We start from the raw sequence: 21524 nt of genomic DNA, 5'->3' as shown, positions 1-21524 counted from the left end.
CCAAATAAACTTGACTCAATAACTAAATCAATTCATTCAAGCCCAAATAACATTTTAGCTCAAATATACATCTCAAGCCCAATAAATAGATTGAGCCCAATAAACATCTTAGACCCAATAAATAAATTAAGTCAAATAAACATCTTAGGCCCAATAAAAAACTTGGCCCAATGGATAAACCAAACACTTGGACTCCTAAATAAAATACCCGACCCAGACCCATACATATTACCCTAATTCACTTGACCCGTCCCGGACAACCTACCTGCCCGAGCCCGCTAGGTAGACAACCTTACAACCATCTTACTGTTCACCTAGCCGACACTAGTTCAAGCCATCTTAAACTAAGACCCAAAGGAACCTGACCCAGCCATCAAACCAGTGAACAACAGCTAAGAACTAGCCATGACAGAAAAATCATTCACAATACATAAAAACACGAATGATGCATGAGTTAAAATTGGATCTACCATATCCACATACAAATGCAAAAACACAATTTATTCATCAAAACAGTGAATATACTAATCTAAATGGTGTGAGAAAGGAAAGGTATAACATGTTTTTGCGTTTAAAACGCACGAAAAACTTATACAGTTGCGGTTGCGTATATCAGGACTCACGAATCTCACAACTTCCAATTCTAGAAGCTCGAATCCCTAAACTATTGATTTCTGCCCCTAAATATCCTCAACTAGCTTCCGAACTGCGCAAAATCACACAATGGTCAAAAGTCAACCTTGGTCAACTCTGTTCAAACTTTGACCAAAAGTTACCGAACTTTATTGCTCTCTCACAGCTTAACAATTTCAAATATCGACTCGAAACTTGGATATTTGAATCTATCACGTCGAACAGATCAAAAATGTTTGACACGATGATGGCCAAAGACTCGCCGGAGAAGACGGCGGCTATGTCAAAACTTCTCCAAAATTCATGAAATTTTGCAGGCTTGTTGAGCTCGACAAGAAGATTCCAACGCAGTAGGCCACGATCGGATCGAAGCTCCGAAGCGTCCGAGATCTGAGAAAAACGAGGCAACTCTGGTGTAGATTAAAATCTCCGATTTGCAAAATATACGCCAAAATAGCTACCAAAATCTTAGGAAATGTTCTACACATCATCTATTATTATCTAGAAACTCAATAACCAACAAAAACGAACTTGAATCGCGAATTTTCGGATGAAGAAGATGTTGAACAGTATCTGCGCAAATTTTGACTGTTCTTCGTCGATTTCTCAACGATCCAACCGTCGGATCTTTGATTTCTTGGTACCAATAGACTCGTCTTGATCTCAGCTACAAAGTGACCGTTCGGATTTTCCATCGGAGCTCCTACGAATGACCGGCGATGCCATCTTTTCGACGTGCTATAGTAACTTCGAGAATTTCAGGCCAAATTCTGATATCTGTGTTTTATTGAGTGTGCTTCAGTGTGTGTTTTGCGATCTATATCAAATCAAAAATTTTCTGATCTGGACTAATTTTTTTGATATCCAATTGGTAAAATTAGTCTCTATTCTGATATTTTTTTTGGTACACACACCCAACCTTATAAACACCATTTTTCAAAATTGTTGACTTTGACCAGTTGATTAGACTTATAATTTCTCAAATTAATTATTGAGTCTCACTTAGACCATGACCAGTCAACAAAGACTTTTACCAGTCAACTCGGTCAAATATTCTTCTAAATTAAATTATCTGGCATAAATAATTATTTTTATTTTTATATCTCAATAATTATTTTAATTGCCAATTAATTCGGTAAATAAATTTTGGGGCATTACAACTCTCCCCCTTAAATGAAATTTCGTCCTCGAAATTGGAGTAAGTACCAATAAGCTCTGGACAATACGTCCTCATAACGACCTTGGCCTCCCAGAGAGTCTCCTCCTCTGACTGATTCTACCACCGGACCTTGACCAAGGGAAAAACTCGTGTTCTAAGTCTCTGCTCCTCTTGTGCTAAGATCTGCTCTAGTCGTTCCTCGGACGACAAGTCTGACGCCAACTGCAGAGGCTCATATCCATTACGCATCACACCCTTCATGGGCGCAATCCTCACAAACACATGGTTTCCAACAGCAAACTCGAGGTCTCGTAGTCTTCGGTCAGCATAACTCTTCTGACGACTCTGTGTGACCCTCATCTTATTCCAAATTCGAACCACGATATCTGCAGTCTGCTGAACTAACTCGAAACCTAAAAGAATCCTCTCGCCAACAATGTCCCAATGCAAGGGAGATCTATACCTTGTTTCAAAAAAGTCTCGTATGGAGCCATAACTATAGACGCCTGACAACTGATGCTATAGGTGAACTCCACTAAAGGTAGTCTCGAATCCTAAGAGCCCTGAAATTCAATCACAATAGGCTCTCAACAAAACCTCGATATCAACAGTCTCACGATTCTATCTGGTACCCGCCAATCACTAAATTCTAATGGTGCTAACAATCACTATCAATTACGATCCAAAACAATATCAAGACGACGTTCAGTATAACTCAGCTCAATAAATAACTTGCTGGGTCATAATCAAATCGAAATCGAAGAGACATGTGGTTCAGAACAATATCAAAATACAATAATCTGGAAAACAAATCTGCTAAAAGGAAACAACTCGTTTGCAGTCTAATACAAGGGGTGAACGAATCAATTCAAGCCTCCATGAACAAGGGATACGAGCCAATCAATCAATATCAAATCAGGTGATCACATGTCAACAGGTATGACATCATGTCCATCATGAATACAAATCAAAATCAAGGTTGTCAGCGTGGCTTACATAGGAGGAAATCCGCATGCACTCAACGAAAAAGAAATAAAATCCCAAGGTGTAATCCGATGTCAACAAAATAAAATCGAGATCCCAATGGAATAGAATAACAATACTCACCCAAATCAATATCCATGTCCAGATTTAGAATTCAAGTTCTCAAGAAATATGAATTTCCGAAATTCATAACCAAAATATCATTCGAAGCCAAATTGACTAAATCTTCAATGAACAATGTCATGCGAATCAAGGAATGCATGAACTACAAGAAGGATTCCAATATTTCTAGAAAGAATCGATAAAATGTCTCACATAACTGATTTTCCTCTATCCCAAAAGCACTTTTCCAATCCCTAACAAAATCAACTAAACGTCAATTGATACTTAATTACTCAATTAGAACTATCACCAAATTCCCAAATTTCATATCTGTAGCAACTAATTCATCTCTCAATAGTACCCTTAACCCGAATCATTTGGCTCAACGATTCCTGAGAAAAATGAAATCTGAATTCCTCAATAGCAATCAGTCAAATCTCTAAGAGAATTCTCAAAACATTCTCTCCGACCCAACATTCGCATCTAACCTATAACAAACAATTACTAAAAATCCTCAAAATTGACTGAGAGATAAAAGAATGCGTAGCTCCAGAATCTAGCAACACAAGCGTAACAATACCTCTAATGCTAATCTTCCTTGTACGCAAAAGATTTCCCAATAGATATAGATCATTCTTCTATAGCAACCAATAAGCATCCTAAGTTCAATCCTAAGCATGCTAATTTCACCAATTCCCAATTCTCATCCTACACATCCATTTCTAAAACACAAGTACAATAGCCAAACAATTTCCAATGCAAATCTTAACTAAGAATCCCAATAACTGGAATTTAAGAACGCAAAATAAGATTATTCGTGATAAGAGAAGTATCATGATCTGCCTCCTCAGCCTACACCACAGACAAGCGCCCTGTGGTCTGCCTCGCCCTGTGACAATTCCTTGAAATCTTTCCAGATCCTCACAATGGTAGCACCTGCCTGAACCAACCAAACACTTTCCAGCATGAGGCCTCTAACACTGTCTGTAGAAAGGTACCCCTCCAGTTCTAGGAGAAACTGTCCCCTAAGGCTGCTGTCTTTGCTGGCCCTGTGGCCTCTGCTGCCGCTGCTGCTATGGTCTAAGAGAATCTGAGCCCTTAGACGACCCAATATAAGACTTCTATGCTGGCTGATGCAAGGAATGTCCTCTAGATGACTTTTAGAACTGCCTCTTATTCGGGAAGTCAGCCTGCATCTCCTTCCTCCCCTTCTTAGACCGGTACACTTGATTAACCGCTACCTTGTGCGTTGTCACGTTCGCCATGGGAACATCATGCTTGATGTCGGACCTCAAGACATTAGTGAAATGTTGCAGCCTCTCGTTCTCCACTGTAGCAATTGTGGGCACGAAGTGACAACCCCGCTCGAACTTCCTCAGATACTCGGCCACAGTCCTATCTCCCTGTCGGAGGCTCATGAAGTCACAAATCAGCTGGCCTCACACATCCTCTGTGAAGTTCTTCTCAAAGAAAGCCGTCTTGAAATCCTTTCAAATCATCCTAACCAGATCAAGACCAGTCACTGCGCCTTCGCACCAGAGAGTTGCATCATCCTTCAATATGTAGATTGCGCATCTGTAGTAGCCCGGTTCCATTTTACAAGATTAAGTGATTTTAAACATGTTAGAAAATGACATATAATTTTAAAAGTGTCAAAACATGTATAAAGAGTCCTTATTTGGTGAAAATAAGTGGAAAGTCAGATTCGAAACGTCCGAAAATGGTAGGGTAGGTCCCGGGGGTTCAAAAAATGAGTTCGAAAGGTCTAAAACAGTTCGGAGCATACGGACCAGTTCGGGCCCTCCAAACCAGTTCGGGCCATCCAAACCCAATTCGGACCATCCGAACTCCGCAGGGTCGAGGTGTCTAAATGGCTTGGACAAGTGGCAATTCGGACCGTCCAAACCCAATTCGGACCATCCGAACTTTGCCTATAAATAGGCCCTCCGAATTTCAGAATTTTCACACCATTCAACTTTTATCTCTCGGTTCTTAGGCAATTTTATGGGTTTTGGGGTGTTTCCAGCCTTCCTAGGCTTGGTCCGAAGGTTGGCCAGGTGCTCCTGGGTTGCGGTGGAGCGGTGCCCAAGTTCTGGGGCAGTCGTCATCAGTGGGCTGACGACGAACGCAGGTATAGCTCTGGATCCTTATAGTAAATAGGGAGTATGATATATCGTAGTTAATGCTTTTAGAATAAGATTATAATGCATGAGTACTTTGCATTGTAGTGCGGATTATAGGCTTGGACATAGTGCTGGTCTAGCTTGCCTAGTTTATGATGTACGGAAGTATTATTCGAGATATCCAGATTGAGTATGCATGTATTATGTGTTTGCATGGATTATGTGATTGCATGTTTTATATATCTTTATGTATACAGCATGTCATGACTGTATGTTGCATACATGAGCATATCGAGCCTTTACCTTAGAGGTATCATGTAGTAGCGTGCTCACCCTATGAGTTTGTGGATGGTTGGATACAAAGTCTTGTGTTAGGTCACCGTGATGGTTGGACACTTGTACTAGTATCAGGTCACCATTATCCACTGGGTATATGAGCCACCTCCTGAGGCGACAGCACAACGTGCTATATACCCTTGGGCCTGGTCTTTGAGCATGTTTCTTGACCTGAGAGTCTTGGTATCCAGTTCACTTGCATACATGCACACATAACACCGTATACTCATACTCTTGTACTGAGATTATCATGCTCATGTCCCGTACTTTGTTGTATCTAGACACCCTATTCCACGGGGCAAGTCTGCGTCTGGACGATGCGGGTGGTTTTAGGAGGGCTTATGTAGTAACCCAGATTCCATTTTAAGATAATAATATGTTAAACATGATTAAGGGTTAGTAATTAACCGTTTAATTGGACTTCAGAAGGAATTTGGGCTTCTGACTTTGGGCCGGATCGGAAGCTCCGATCCCAGATCGGAAGTTCCGATCCCAGATCGGAAGTTCTGATCCCAGCCACTTCGGAAGCCGATCGGAAGCACAGAGATCGGAAGCTCCGATCTAGGAACGAAAGTTCCGATCTCCAGCTGCCAGCAATGCTTGATGACTCAGCCGCGAGTTTTGACAAGTGTTGAATGGAGGGCAGATCAGAAGCTCCGATCGTCGGATCGGAATTTCCGATCCTGGCGTTTCAAGCATGCACGCAGTGAGCTGGATCAGAAGCTCCGATCCCGAAATCGGAAGTTCCGATCCTGACCGGGAATTTTGCCTATAAATAGGGCTTGTCTGATTTCATTTGAATTACGAATTCCGAGTTTCTTTCTTCAGTTATATAGTGTGAGATATACACTTGAGGGCCCTATCGGTTATAATAGAGGTTCTGGAATAACCAAGGAGTGGTTATAGTCATCCGGGACTAGCGACTCCAAAGGGCTATCTACGGACGAAGGTATGGTCCGGGAATCTATTTAAGTTTTGGGAGTATTTATTAGCTTAGTTAAGGCTTATAGAACTTGTGTAGTGATACGGTGAACTTTTGAATATAGGCTTGGAACCTAGGATCTTATTATACTTGAACTAGCCTAGAGGTACGTACACATTGACTGAGATTGCCAGCGAGTATACATGTATATATGTTGCATTTATTTGGCATTATTATATGACATGATATATGATTGACCGCTTTCTATATTCATATGTCATGTGCATATACACGTTGAGCCTATACCTTGTTATACCTGACTATAGAGCCGCTCAGCTCTATATTCGATAGTCTGTCACTGAGAGTACCGCGATGGTGGGGGCATTTATGTCTGTCTACTCTGGTGTACTAGACGAGTGTGGTTGCACCCAGAGGTTGATCCGTGCGGTGGCAGCACTCATGTGGCACCGGTACTGAGCATGACTTTTCGGATGACCCTTTACCAGTCATCATGTTGCATGCATTATATACATATGTTTACTCATGTCTATGTACTGGGCGTTAGCGCTCACGTCCTAGTTGTTATCTTGGACACCCTATTCCCTGGGGCAGGTCGCAGGATGGACGGAGCTGGTAGTTCAAGGCAGGACTAGGGAGCAGGAGCCTTGAGGAGTTTTTTTTTTATGCAGCAGGATTCGATATAGCTGTATAATGTTTACTTTTAAGAATTTCGATATGGTTGTATCACTAAAGATTTAAGCCTGGATTTTATTACTAAGCTGATATGTACATTATGGTTATGTTTCCGCACATTTTACTCTGTTAAGTTATTTTGCTGTATTAAGTTTAATGCATGCTATTAGTTGCCAATTAGTAGGTGATACCATGCAGGGTCACTACATTTTTGGTATTAGAGCATGCATAGATTTTGGAATTAGTACTTGGGATTTAGTCTAGTAATTCTTGCGCATTGGGATTTTAATGTGCAATTTTTTTCAGGATATGGCTGACGAGAGTCATGGTAGTGTTGGCCAGGGAGATGGTCATCATCATTGTCGCCATCATCATCAGGATGATCGATATCGTCCTAGTGAGGGTAGACGTCGCTACACTATTAATAAGTTCATGCAGGTAGGACCAAAATCCTTGGTGGGAGGCGGATATCCTGAACAAGCTAGAAGCTGGATGTCTAAACTCGAGAGTACTTTCCGAGCTTTCGAGTGCACTGTGGAGCAGAAACTGGAAGTTCTAGAATTCGTTCTAGAGGATCGAGCACGTTTTTGGTGGGATGCCAAGGCTGCTCAGGCACGTACTGAGAGAGGACAGGTGACTTGGGGGGATTTCTGTCAGCAGTTCCAGAAACTGTATTTTCCTCCGGCTGTTCGCCAAGCACGATCGATGGAGTTGCTTACTCTGAGGCAAGGATCAATGACTATTGATCAATATCAGCAACGATTTCTTGATCTGCTACCTTTCAGTTCTCATATCAATGAGAGTGATGCGTCGAAGTATGATATCTTTCTACAAGGTTTGAACCAAGATATCTACTCTCAGGTTGTCGTATGTGATGACCCGGTATCTTATGAGACTTTGGTGAACCGTTGCCGTCTTGTGGAGACCAGCAACAGGCGAGCACAGTTGATGATGCCAGCACAGCCTAGTGGATATATTGAGCCTCGAGCTCAATCTGTTGTGCAATCTGGACCTACGTCTTCTTCTACTCCTACTTCATCTGGATCTCGTGGTTCACGAGGTATGTTCCATTTTGGGAAGAATAAGAAGAAGGAGGAATTTTGTAGCCATTGTGGAGGGAAGCATCCTACAGCTTCATGTCGGAGGGCTACTGGGGCTTGTTATATTTGTGGGCAGCAGGGACATCTACGGAGAGATTGTCCTCAGCGCATGTGTTCTGCTAGTGGATCGGGATCACAGGTTGGATCTCAGGCTTCTATTGTTCCACGTCAGCAGCCAGCACCACAGAGTTATTTTGGTTATCGTTCCCAAACTCAAGGGCAGGTATTTGCTCTATCTCATGAGCAGGCTACTGAGGGAAGCGATCGCATGTTGGCAGGTAACTTTTTGTTATGTGGTATTCCTGCACTTGTCTTAATTGATACTGGAGCATCGCATTCCTTTATTTCTAGTCGCTTCGTTAAGAGACATAGATTACCTTATGTATCATTAGATATGGATTTAGTTGTATCTACTCCATTGGAGCAGTAGGTAGTAACTAAGCGTCTAGTGATGGGTTGCCTTCTAGAGTTTGAGGGTAATGTGTTATTGGCTAATTTGATGATATTAGCGATGACAGATTTTGATTGTATTTTGGGAATAGATATGCTGACTTTATATCACACTACTGTGGATTGTTATCAGCGTCTGGTACAGTTTCATCCTGTTGAGGGTGATAGCTGGTATTTTTATGGTGAGGGTGCGCGACCTCCGATGCCACTTGTTTCGGCTCTGAAGTCATGTCTTGGAGTCAGGTGGGGAGGGCTACCTCATCTATGCAGTTGATATGTCCGCGAGTAGTCCGGGTATTGATCAGCTATCGGTTGTCAGTGAGTTTCCTGACGTATTCCCTGATGAGATTCCTGGTTTTCCTCCGGTTCGAGAGGTTGAATTTGGTATTGATCTAGTACCAGGAACTACACCTATATCCCAAGCACCTTATCTTCTGGCACCGTCAGAGATGAGGGAATTGAAACAGCAGTTACAGGATCTGCTTGATAAGGGATATATTCGTTCGAGTGTTTCTCCGTGGGGAGCACCTGTTTTGTTTTTCAAGAAGAAAGATGGATCGATGCGATTGTGTATTGATTACAGGCAGTTGAATCGTGTCACCATCAAGAATAAGTATCCTTTGTCGCAGATTGATGATCTGTTCGATCAGCTACAGGGTACTTCTGTCTATTCTAAGATAGATCTGAGATCTGGATACCACCAAATGCGGGTACGAGACTCAGATATTTCTACGACTGCTTTCAGGACCAGATACGGGCATTATGAATTTCTGGTGATGCCATTCGGTTTGACAAATGCACCGGCAGTCTTTATAAATCTGATGAATCAGGTATTTCGAGAATATCTGGATAGATTTGTCATCGTCTTCATTGATGATATTCTTGTCTACTCTCATGACAAGGATGAACATGCACAACATTTGAGGATTGTTTTACAGACGTTACGAGATAAGCAGCTGTATGCGAAATTGAGCAAATGTGAATTCTGGCTTGATTGGGTAGTGTTTCTCGGTCATGTGATTTCTAATGAAGGGATATCTGTTGATCCTAGTAAGATAGAGGCAGTGCTGAACTGGTCTTGTCCGACAACGGTTGTTGAGATTCGAAGTTTCTTGGGTTTAGCGGGTTATTATCGTCGGTTCATCGAGAATTTTGCACAGTTGGCCAGACCTTCGACACAGCTTACACGAAAATATGTTGCCTTCATATGGTCCTCGGATTGTGAGAAGTCATTTCATGAGCTGCGTAGACGTCTTACTACTGCACCTATGCTAGCTCTACCTTCTGGATCAAGAGGTTATGTTGTCTATACTGATGCCTCTGGTCAGGGGTTAGGATGTGTTCTGACACGGCGTAAACATGTTATTGCCTATGCTTCTCGACAGTTGAAGACGCATGAGACTAACTATCCAGTGCATGATCTCGAGTTGGCCGCCATTGTATTTGTGCTCAAGATTTGGAGGCATTATCTTTATGGCGAGAAATTTGAGATATTTACGGATCACAAGAGTTTGAAATATTTATTCACTCAGGCGGAGTTGAATATGCGACAGAGACGCTGGATGGATCTTCTGAAGGATTATGATTGTGAAATCAAATATCATCCAGGTTCTGCCAATCTTACTGCTGATGCCTTGAGTCGGCAGGTGAGACTTTCTGCACTTCAGACTAATGAAATATCTCATATGATTCAAGAGTGCTGTTCATTGAGTTTTACGCTCAAGCACAAGAAAGGGAGGAATGGGATTCGTTTGTATACTATTCTATCTGAGCCAGCATTGTATTCTCGGATCAGAGATGCTCAGATATCTGATGTTAAGACTCAGCGTTTGGCACGTCTGGCCAATGGAGTTAATACATCTGGATTCCATTTTTAGGCAGATGGTTTATTGTGCCTATCTAATCGAGTGGTTGTACCTAATGTTGCGGAGCTCAGGAATGATATTCTTTCTCAAGCTCACAGGAGTCGATTATCTATTCATCCTGGAAGTATGAAAATGTATAAGGACTTGCGAATTAAATTTTGGTGGAAAGGGATGAAGCGAAGTGTATATCAATTTGTTTCAAGATGTTTGGTTTGTCAACAGGTCAAGGCTGAACATCGACGACCAGGTGGATTACTGCAGAATCTTGAAATTCCCGAATGGAAGTGGGAGCACGTGACTATGGATTTTGTCACCCACTTGCCTATGAATACACGTCAGTGTGATGCTATCTGGGTTGTCATTGACCGGTTGACGAAATCAGCACATTTCATTCCTTACAACCGGGAGTATTCTTATGATCGCATGGCACGCTTATATGTCCAGGAGATAGTGCGATTGCATGGAATTCCAGTAAGCATAGTCAGTGATAGAGACCCGCGATTTACCTCACGTTTTTGGGGTAGTTTTCAGGAGGCGTTGGGTACCACTCTGAGTTTGAGCACTGCATATCATCCGGAGACTGACGGAAAGTCAGAGCGGACGATTCGTACATTGGAGGATATGCTATGTTCTTCTGTCATGGATTTTGGCTTATCTTGGCAGGATCAGTTACCTTTGATCGAATTTGCCTACAATAATAGTTATCATCGCAGTATTGATATGGAACCTTTCGAGGCATTGTACGGTCGACGGTGTCGTACTCCGTTATTCTGGGATGAAGTCGGGGAACAACAAGTTGAGGGTCCTGAATTGGTGCAGCAGATTTTAGACAAGGTAGATTTGATCAAGCATAGGATCAAAGTTTCTCAAGATAGACAAGCCAGTTATGCTAATATTCATCGCAGGCCACTTCAGTTTGAGCCTGGTGAATATGTGTTTCTGCGAGTATCACCTTTCAGGAAGGTGATGAGATTCGGCGTGAAAGGCAAGTTGTCTCCTCATTTTATTGGACCTTTCCAGATACTGGAAAAGATCGGAGATGTTGCATATCGTTTGGCTTTACCGCCAAATATTTCCAGTATACATAATGTTTTTCATGTGTCATTACTTCGAAAGTATATAGCTGATGTATCTCATGTGATTCAGTCTACTGATATTCAGCTAGAGCCAGATCTGTCTTTTGTTGAACGACCAATCCATATCTTAGATAGAAAGGAGAAAGTTCTTCGAAACAAGGTTATACCACTTGTGATGGTGCAATGGCAACGCCGAGGCGTTGAAGAAGCAACTTAGGAAATTGAGAGTCGTATGCAAGCAGAATATCCTGAGTTGTTTGCTTTGTATTTTTGATTACCATGTAGTTGTAATTACAGTTGTTGTAATAAAACATGGTTTGATGTTTCATATTGTTATCTTAATTTGTCTTTAGATTTTATTTCGAGGATAAAATATCTAAAGGTGGGGAGAATGTAGTAACCCAGATTCCATTTTAAGATAATAATATGTTAAACATGATTAAGGGTTAGTAATTAACCAATGTCGGAGTGTAATTGGACTTCAGAAGGAATTTGGGCTTCTGACTTTGGGCCGGATCGGAAGCTCCGATCCCAGATCGGAAGTTCCGATCCCAGCCACTTCGGAAGCCGATCGGAAGCACAGAGATCGGAAGCTCCAATCCAGGAACGGAAGTTCCGATCTCCAGCTGCCAGCAATGCTTGATGACTCAGCCCCGAGTTTTGACAAGTGTCGAATGGAGGGTAGATCGGAAGCTCCTATCGTCGGATCGGAAGTTTCGATCCTGGCGTGTCAAGCATGCACGCAGTGAGCTGGATCGGAAGCTCCGATCCAAAAATCGGAAGCTCCGATCCAGAAATCGAAAGTTCCGATCCTGACCGGGAATTTTGCCTATAAATAGGGCTTGTATGATTTCATTTGAATTACGAATTCCGAGTTTCTTTCTTCAGTTATATAGTTTGAGATATACACTTGAGGGCCCTATCGGTTATAATAGAGGTTCTGGAATAACCAAGGAGTGGTTATAGTCATCCGGGACTAGCGACTCCAAAGGGCTATCTACGGACGAAGGTATGGTCCGGGAATCTATTTAAGTTTTGGGAGTATTTATTAGCTTAGTTAAGGCTTATAGAACTTGTGTAGTGATACGGTGAACTTTTGAATATAGGCTTGGAACCTAGGATCTTATTATACTTGAACTAGCCTAGAGGTACGTACACATTGACTGAGATTGCCAGCGAGTATACATGTTGCATTTATTTGGCATTATTATATGGCATGATATATTATTTACCGCTTTCTATATTCATATGTCATGTGCATATACACGTTGAGCCTATACCTTGTTATAACTGACTATAGAGCCGCTCAGCTCTATATTCGATAGTCTGTCACTGAGAGTACCGTGATGGCGGGGGCATTTATGTCTGTCTACTTTGGTGTACTAGACGAGTGTGGTTGCACCCAGAGGTTGATCCGTGCGGTGGCAGTACTCATGTGGCGCCGGTACTGAGCATGACTTTTCGGATGACCCTTTACCAGTCATCATGTTGCATGCATTATATACATATGTTTACTCATGTATATGTACTGGGCGTTAGCGCTCACGTTCTAGTTGTTATCTTGGACACACTATTCCCTGGGGCAGGTCGCAGGATGGACGGAGCTGGTAGTTCAAGGCAGGACTAGGGAGCAGGAGCCTTGAGGAGTTTTTTTTTATGCAGCAGGATTCGATATAGCTGTATAATGTTTACTTTTAAGAATTTCGATATGGTTGTATCACTACAGATTTAAGCCTAGATTTTATTACTAAGCTGATATGTACATTATGGTTATGTTTCCGCACGTTTTACTCTGTTAAGTTATTTTGCTGTATTAAGTTTAATGCATGCTATTAGTTGCCAGTTAGTAGGTGATACCATGCAGGGTCAATACAGCTTAGGCGTTGGATGACCAGCAGGGCTTTGTCTAGGCTTTTTTTTTCAGTTGTATTTGGGTTAATACACTGGATTTTTTTCGATATGGTTGTAAACAATATTTTATTGTTGTTAAAGTTTTCCGCTGTTTAATTTTTGATTTATTTAATTAATTTAAATGCATGGTTAAGCTTCTGATTAGTAAGTGATCAAGGTGCAGGTCACTACATTAATGGTATCAGAGCATGCATAGTAATCTTGGGATCTATATTGTTGGAATTGGGTTTAACCTTTAATCATCGTGTAGATGGCGGGTCATGGTGACGAGAGTAGCCACGACAGCATAGTGGACGCTGGGTGATCAGGATGATTGGGAGCATCGTCGGGGGCCGTCATCACCATCGCCATGATGATCACAGGAATTTCAGCATTCATAGGTTTATGCAGATGGGTCCGAAAACTTTAGTCAGAGGAGAGTCACCGGAGGATGCGGGAAACTGGCTACGACATATGGATGTTTGTTTCCGGGAGTTCCGATGCACTAAGGAGCAGCAGATGGAGACTCTTGATTTCTTGGTCGAAGGATGAGCTCGGAAGTGGTGGGATTATACTTCTGCGCCTTTTATTGCAGCCCGAGGAGTTGCTACCTGGGATGAGTTCCGCACGGATTTTCATAAGCTGTATTTTCCTCCTGATCTCCGACAGACGAAAAAAGTGAGTTGCTGGGTTTGCGGCAGGGATCGATGTCGATCGAGGAATACCAGTTGAAGTTCTTCGAGTTACTACCCTATTGCCCCCAAATTTCTGATAGAACGGAGGCGAAGTATAATCTGTTCCTTCAGGGCCTTAATCCGGATATTGATGACCGAGTTTCTGTGGGAGATGACATGACTTACGAGGGATTAGTGAGTCGATGTCACCAGGCAGAGGACAACATCCGCCGTAACAGAACTTCATTTCCTCTAGACCCGCAAGTTCTTTGGGTCCCCGTGCTCAGTCGTTCAAGAAGTCTGGTTCTACTTCTTCTTCCTCAGGATCCGGGGAGGTGATGCGTTTAGGCAGAAAGAATCAGGGTCCTTGCAAGCATTGTGGTGGGAATCATTCTGCCAACAGGTGCCAGAAGGTTTCACGGGCGTGTTTTTAATGCGGAGAAATTGGCCACCTGAAGAAGGATTGTCCACAGGCTGGGGGAGCTAGTTCTGGCTCAAGTTCTGGTTCTCAGGCTTCAGTGCTGCAGAGACCACAGGGACAGTCGACAGGGGGTTCTAATTTGAAACATCGTGCTTCCAGCCAAGTGTTTTCCTTGAGACATGATCAAGCAATGGATGAAAATGAGAAAGTTATAGCAGGTACATTCCTGTTATTTGATATACCTGCTTTTGCAATCATTAACACTGGTGCATCTCATTCTTTCATATCTGCACGTTTTGTTAAGAGATACAAGTTGCCATACATTTCACTAGACACAGCGGTTGTTGTTTCTACCCCGACGGGTCAGTCTGCGTCAGCTAAGCATCTAGTGATGGGTTGCCCTTTAGAGTTCGAAGGGAATGTCTTGATGGTGAATCTCATGATGTTATAAATGGAGGATTTCGATTACATTTTGGGAATTGATGTGTTAACTACATACCAAGATTCAGTGGATTGTTACCAGAGATTGGTAAAATTTCATCCGGTTGGCGTTGATAACTGGTTTTTTTACGATGACGGCGCGACCTCAAATTCCATTGGTATCAACTTTGAAAGCTTTTTGAGCTTTGGAATCCGGCGCGGAAGGCTACCTCATCTATGCAGTTGATACATTCGCTGTAAGTGTTGGTATAGAAGCTATTCCTGTTGTGAATGAATTTCCAGATGTATTTCCAGATTAGATTCCAGGATTTCCTCCAGTGCGTGAAGTTGAGTTTGACATAGAGCTGATGCCAGGGACTTTGCCTATTTCTCGAGCATTGTATCGTCTGGCCCCGTCAGATGCGTGAGTTGAAGCAGCAGCTTCAAGATCTGTTGGACAAGGGTTATATTCTTCTCAGTGTTTCTCCTTGGGGAGCTCCTGTTATGTTCGTGAAGAAAAAGGATGGGCCTATGCGTTTGTGCAGTGACTATCGCCAGTTGAATAGCGTAACAATCAAGAATAAGTATCCTTTGCCTCGTATAGATGATCTGTTTGATCAGTTGCAGGGTACTTCGGTTTACTCGAAGATTGATTTGAGATTTTAATATCATCAGTTGAGAGTCCAAGATCAAGATATAGCCAAAACAACCAGGTATGGGCATTATGAGTTCCTAGTAATGCCATTTGGATTGACTAATGCACCGGCGGTATTTATGGATCTGATGAATCGTGTATTCCGAGAATTTCTAGACAAGTTTGTCGCCGTATTTATTGATGATATTTTGGTGTATTCACATGATGTGAATGAACACGCTTATCATTTGAGGCTGGTGTTACAAACTCTGAGGGAGACAGTTGTACGCCAAATTGAGTAAGTGCGAATTTTGGCAGAATCAGGTGGTATTTCTTGGCCACATTATGTGACGCCTAAAATCCAATCTACTAAATCACATGCATTAAATTTAATAAATATTAGGATTATTATTTTTAAGTTTAATTGATTTAAATTCTTTATGTGAATTATGTGTTAATAAAATATTTTATTATTTATTCAAATGATTTTTATTGTACTAATTATTTAATTAATGTTTTTAATTGTTTAAGTTTATTTGTCAAAATGATTTTATTGTGCAACTTAATTGTTTCAAATATTTTAAAGGTTTAAGCTTGAATATTTAAATGATTTTAATTGTTCAGTTTATTCTTTTAAACGATTTTAACCGTTTAGCTTATTTTTTTAAATATTTTTGAGTGTCCAACTTTTTTATTTTAAATAACCTAAGTTTAGCGGTTAGTTATTTTAAATTATTTGAATTCCTAGATTATTTATTTAAATGCTTTTTAATTGTCGAAATCATTTTAAAGACTTTATTTCCACTTGTGTGTTTATTTAAATTGCTTTTAAATGTTTGTCTAGTTTTTTAAATTATTTTAATCGCTCTTCTCGTTATTTAAATATTTCACTCGTTGTCGCGACATCAAAATATTTAATGGGTTAATTGCCTAAATATTTCATTTTTCCCGCGCATTAGAATTCATTATTTTTAACTTTTGCGAAAATTAGTATTTTTATTCCCGGTCTAGTAAAATCAAATTTAATATTTTAAATTGGGATTTTCAAGCTTCTATATTTTTTAGTGCATTTTAATTCATAGACCTAAGTTGCTAATTTTGTGGGTAGCACTTTTAATAAAGTGTGTTGCACATTTTCCTAAAATGCATACACTCACATTTTCTATACATACACCTATACTTACACACACCTACACACTCAAATTAAGATTTAACCCTAGCCTCCAACATTTTACACACACAACTCACGCTCAAACTCACACACATCACACAATTTTCGCTCATTTTTCTCTCCAAGCTCACCAAAGGACCTCCATCTTCATTTTGTTCTCCAAGCTTTCCCGTCGCCGACCACCAGCTACTCCGGCCAGCCACCAGCTCCAACGCATCACCTCCAGCTCGAGTTGTGCGAGCTGTTTTCCCCCCTTTCCATGGCTTGGTTGCAGCCATTCGAGCCTCTTTTCTTTGGTTTCTCTAGTTTAGGCAAGGATATGGATTTCTTGTTTTACCTTGTAGATTAGCTTATCTTGTGTGATGCATTTCATGTCATTTTTGAATTATTTGTATTTTCCCTGTTTTTATTTCGAAAATTTTCAGAAGTTCTTGCATAGCTTGGATCGGTTTTGCTATTATGGTTTATAGAATGATGTTTTGCATTTGATTGGTGTTGTCATGAATTCCTTGCTGCATTCAAAATTTTTAAAAATTAAGCTTGCCATGTTGGGTTCGAATTTTTCAGAAAAGTCCATATCATATGGTTCGAATGTTTTCCAGATTTTTTTACATGGCATTGTTCGATTATTTTTTTCAGAATTTCTACTTGGTTTGTGTTCGAATGCTTGGTGTTTGATTGTGTTGGTTGGGATGGTGGATTAGGGGCTACCATGGGTGATATGTAGTTCACATGGTATGCTTAGCATGTTTTGGAAGTAGCTAAGTAATTGGAGTTGAAGTGCCGTTGGTATTGGGACTGTTTGGAGTCGAGTTTGAGGGGCTTTCATGAGCTAGATTTGGTTAAGGCAGTTACTGCTTCGAGTTGGGAAATGGGCTTGGGGCAGGGCTGTTTCGAGCTAGGGAATTTAGCTTGGGAGCGAGGCTTCGGTTTCAAGGTTTGGATGAGCCTAAGGGTTGGACTTAGTCCTAGTCTAGTAGCTTGGAACTTGGGAGTTTCATAGCTAATTTTTTGGTTAGGTACAAAAGTGGACTTGAACAGAATTTTCGCTAAGTGTTGGGGCTGCCCGGAAACTCATGTTTAATGCAGGGTTGAAGTCAGATTTAATTTAAGGGCTTGGGTCTAGAATTTGGTTGAGGTGTTAGGATTACGTTGACAAAAGCGGAAATTAATTCGGTTAAGTTTTGGTTGGGTTATAAGCTTATGAAGGAATAGGTGCAGAATTTTAGTGTCTTAAGCTTGCTGCCCGGAAATGAAATTTTTATAAAATGGTTGTTTAGGAAATAAATTCCGAGGATGATTTTCCTACTTAGTACAAGTGTCATGGAGTCGTGGTTTCAAGCGAAATCCTTTTTGATTAAGAATCGAGCAAGTTACAAATTTTACACGCAAACCGCTCGAATTGTCTTAAGCGCTACATTATTGTTTAGTTTTCCCATCCTTTGGTTTGTCTCCTAAATCACCATCCCAGTCATCCATGTGTGAGTCATTTGCATGATCATTGAGAAAATGTTTACAAGTAAGTTATATTTACATATGCATGCTAAGTCCCAGAATCAGAAATGAAAGAAGAAAATATTTTTGAACGAAGGGAGATGGTTGTGACTACATTTATCACGTGTTTGGACGAGTTAAGAGATGTCTTGACTTCCCTTACCAAAATATTCATGTGTATGGATGAGTTAGGAGACGTCTTAGCTTCCCTTACCAAATTCATGGGTTTGGACGAGTTAAGAGAAATCTTGGCTTCCCTTACTACCCACATGGCAAGAAGAGTTGGGAGACATCCTGACTTCCTTGATGCATAGTGCACTGCAGCCATGATCATGATCGAAACCACATAGTCACAACTCAAGGATCTAAGTTCACAATTCACCGTTTATTTATGACTATGTTCAGTTCAGTTTATTTAGTTATTTATGTTTGACTTAGCCATGCATATGTTTCATTCATGTTCACTCTCTCTTTTATGAATTATTTTTTTAAACTAAGGGCACAAAAGTATTTTATTATCAAGCTATTTTTAATCTGCGTGTGCTTGTATTTATGCAGTACTCGTTATCCCCTCACATTCTTGCTGAGTCTTTTAGACTCACTACACTTATTGTTTTTAGGTGAGTAGTATTTCTTTTAGATCAAGGGGCAAGACTATCGAGTGGACTGCGATGCGGGCATGACACATCCCTCCGACCTTTGCTCGTTTTCCGCATAGTTACTAGAATTTATATTTTATGAAATATTTATTTTCCTTATTTGACAAATGCATATGTAATGTTTTGATAGAATTGTTTTTGGGGCATGAAAACATTAGATTTCTAATCTTATGGATATTTGATATGTCGAACCTCTTTCTTGGGTCTCGTTCTTGTCTCGGTCTAGTTACTTGTGTCGTCAGTCGTTTATTTCTTTTATTTTATTTTGGTTGCTGTTTGAGACAGGTTGGTTGTAATATAAACAGAGAGGTCATGCCAAAATTTTTAATAAATTTTTTAATATTTTTATTTTTTTGAAAATCCGTATTTTATTTAGTTTAATTTAAAGTAGAACTAGGGTCGTTTCAGTTGGTATCAGAGCATGGTTTTGGTTTGAGTTGTGCCTACTGACGGTTGCAAGAAACTTGAGAAGTTTTGCCTCAAAGTCTGTAAGTTTTTAAAGAATTTTATATGTTATTCATACTTGAATTTATATGTTAAATGTTTTGATGTCATCCTTTTTAGAATATTTTTAAAACTAGATGTTTAATTTGTTTAAGTGCGTAGTTTAGTGTTTATTTTTGTTTAAAAATTTGTTTTAGTAGTTTAAAGTGTACAATTCAAATGTTTATTTTTATTGCATGCGGTTTCAAGTTAAACGGAGTTGGTGTACCAATATTCTTTCCAGTTTTAGATAGTACGTGGACGTTGTTTGAGTTATTAGGTAGTGTTAACAATTTTGATGAGATTGTAGGAGTTTGTTGGGAATTATTAAACTTCTGCATTAAGGAAATATTAGTCGTTGTGTCCTTGTTGTCATTTATTCTCTTATGAATGGAATTTAGTCGGATAAAACTAAGTGTATAGGTTGGTTGAGAATTTCTAGACATGTGTTTAGTAAGTTAAGTTTATGAATAGAACACACGTGAAAATTTGAGATACGAACTTGGTTTTATATTATTATGAATAGTTGAATTTTCTTTTGTTATTTGTGCAAATAAGACTTTTGGAAATAGTGAGTCGGTTACTATGAGCCTTTCAATTATGTGAACTACTATTCCGATCTTTATTTCCTTTTTCCTTCTTTTGTGCTCAAATCCGTTGCAACATATACTTTTGAGTATCCGAAATTTCTTTGCACATCCTTTGTTCATTGATGAATTTGTATGACATCGATCAACGTTGTATTCAGCTACTTTGGCATTGGTTGAACTTCTTAATAAAATCCTTCTTATATTCCACACTTCTTGAAATTTTTCCCTTCGGTTCTAGAACCACATGTTGATGTGAGTAAGATTTACCTCGATTTTCTTTTGTGATCTACTTATGTTGTGGTTGACATCTGAAAATGTCTTAGGACCATTATTTTCCCTGATTATTGACTAGTGTGGACTTCTCTAGACTGAAGTCACACCGATTGTTTTAATTATTCTAGATTGTTTGAGCATGATGTCATTACCTTTGGATGAGTGATCACCAGAGTTGTTATTTTGTTGGCTTATACTCATTGTTCTTGGAGCCTCCATTAATATTCACTCACCTCTAGAATTTAATTATGAGTGAGTTGTTTTCACTTATCTAGATTTTTATTTCCATCTCTTTTATTTGTAATGCATGCATTATTTCATTTCATATTAAGCAGCATTACTTGTATGTCTGTTTCCTTTCATGATCCACCATGACAGGGACTTGGGTGGATTATAGTTTCAACTATCATTTCGATTCCTTGTGTAGAAATTTGGCTCGTAACCACATAGTGAGTGTTTAGACCGTTGGGAATTAGTGTTAGTGCTAAATAAAATCCTAAGTTATTGTTGTGATCCGAGGAATGGCGACTAATAGTTATAACTAGTTCTAGCGAGAAGATTTATAGTTAGTGAATTAGTTGAATGAGTTGTTCCATTTTAAATAGGATCGTTAAGAGTAAGCAGACGTTTTTGGTAAGCTGAATGGCTGGTCAGTCGCGAGATAGGGAAATAGAGTTGTCCCTATAGACTTTTGAGTACTTTATATTAGCATTCTAGGATTTTGTGAATGTCAACCGGTAAGACTAATGCACCAAATATGGGTACAGAATGACGAATAGAATATTTAGGAATTTTTCTGGATAAACTGAAGATTTGTCTATCGACGAAATGCTAAGGTACTGGAGGATCAATGAGTAAGAATTTACGATCGAATTACAAACTCTTCAAGGTGTCTAATTGAGTATTAAGTTCTTGAAATATGAATTCAGGTTGTACATATAACAATTTTGGAATTTCTTCGGATTTTCAGACTTGTTGTCAAGTTGAACTAGAGATTTGAGGTATGTCTTCATGTAATATGTTAGAATTATTTGGTACTTAGAGACCGTCTAATCCAATAAGTGGATAATAACTCGTGGTATATTTTTACTTGAGGTGTAAATTATGGATTTCTCAGTCGTTGCGTAAGGGATTGAACATAAGCCCAGGACCATTAAGTGTAGCACTACTAATAAGTAGCGTAGACCTTTGGAATTTCAAAATGGATATTAAGTTGTTCTTGAATATATCATTGTTTTGTAATATTAACGATTTGGGAATATAAGGGAATTAACTCGTTTTTTCGTTCCTTATGCAGTTGTTGAGGATATAGGTAATTTGTTTTATCTTTTGAGCTGGCGCAAAGTTGTTAGTGATGCATGATGGGTTCCAT

Source organism: Henckelia pumila, chromosome 4, assembly GCF_033568475.1.
Source record: "Henckelia pumila isolate YLH828 chromosome 4, ASM3356847v2, whole genome shotgun sequence".
Lineage (NCBI taxonomy): Eukaryota > Viridiplantae > Streptophyta > Magnoliopsida > Lamiales > Gesneriaceae > Henckelia > Henckelia pumila.
This window is presented reverse-complemented; position numbering follows the sequence as displayed.